Source organism: Trachypithecus francoisi, unplaced genomic scaffold, assembly GCF_009764315.1.
Source record: "Trachypithecus francoisi isolate TF-2019V2 unplaced genomic scaffold, Tfra_2.0 Lachesis_group1, whole genome shotgun sequence".
NCBI classification, from domain to species: Eukaryota; Metazoa; Chordata; class Mammalia; order Primates; family Cercopithecidae; genus Trachypithecus; species Trachypithecus francoisi.
The window spans coordinates 9,438,702-9,439,251 of record NW_022681454.1 but is presented as its reverse complement, the minus strand read 5'-3'; positions in this window follow the sequence as shown (position 1 = coordinate 9,439,251).

Here is a 550-nt window from a genome sequence, read left to right as displayed (position 1 = left end):
GACATTTATGCAGCCAACGAACATATGAAAAAAAGATCATCATCACTGGTCATTAGGGAAATGCAAATAGAAACCAGAATGAGATGCCATCTCACGTCAGTTGGAATGGCAATCATTACAAAGTCAGGAAATAATAGATGCTGGAGAGGATGTGGAGAAATAGGAATGCTTTTACATTCCCACTGTTGTTGGGAGTGTAAATCAGTTCAACTATTGTGGAACACAGTGTGGCAATTCCTCAAGGATCTTTGACCCAGCAATCCCATTACTGGGTATATACCCAAAGGATTATAAATCATTCTACTATAAAGACACATGCACACATATATTTATTGCAGCACTGTTCACAATAGCAAAGACTTGGAACCAACCCAAATGCCCATCAAAGATAGACTGGATAAAGAAAATGTAGCAGATATATGCCATGGAATACTATGCAGCCATAAAAAAGGATGAGTTCATGTCTGCTGGAAACCTTCATTCTTAGCAAACTAATACAGGAACAGAAAACCAAACACTGCCTATTCTCACTCATAAGTGGGAGTTGAAC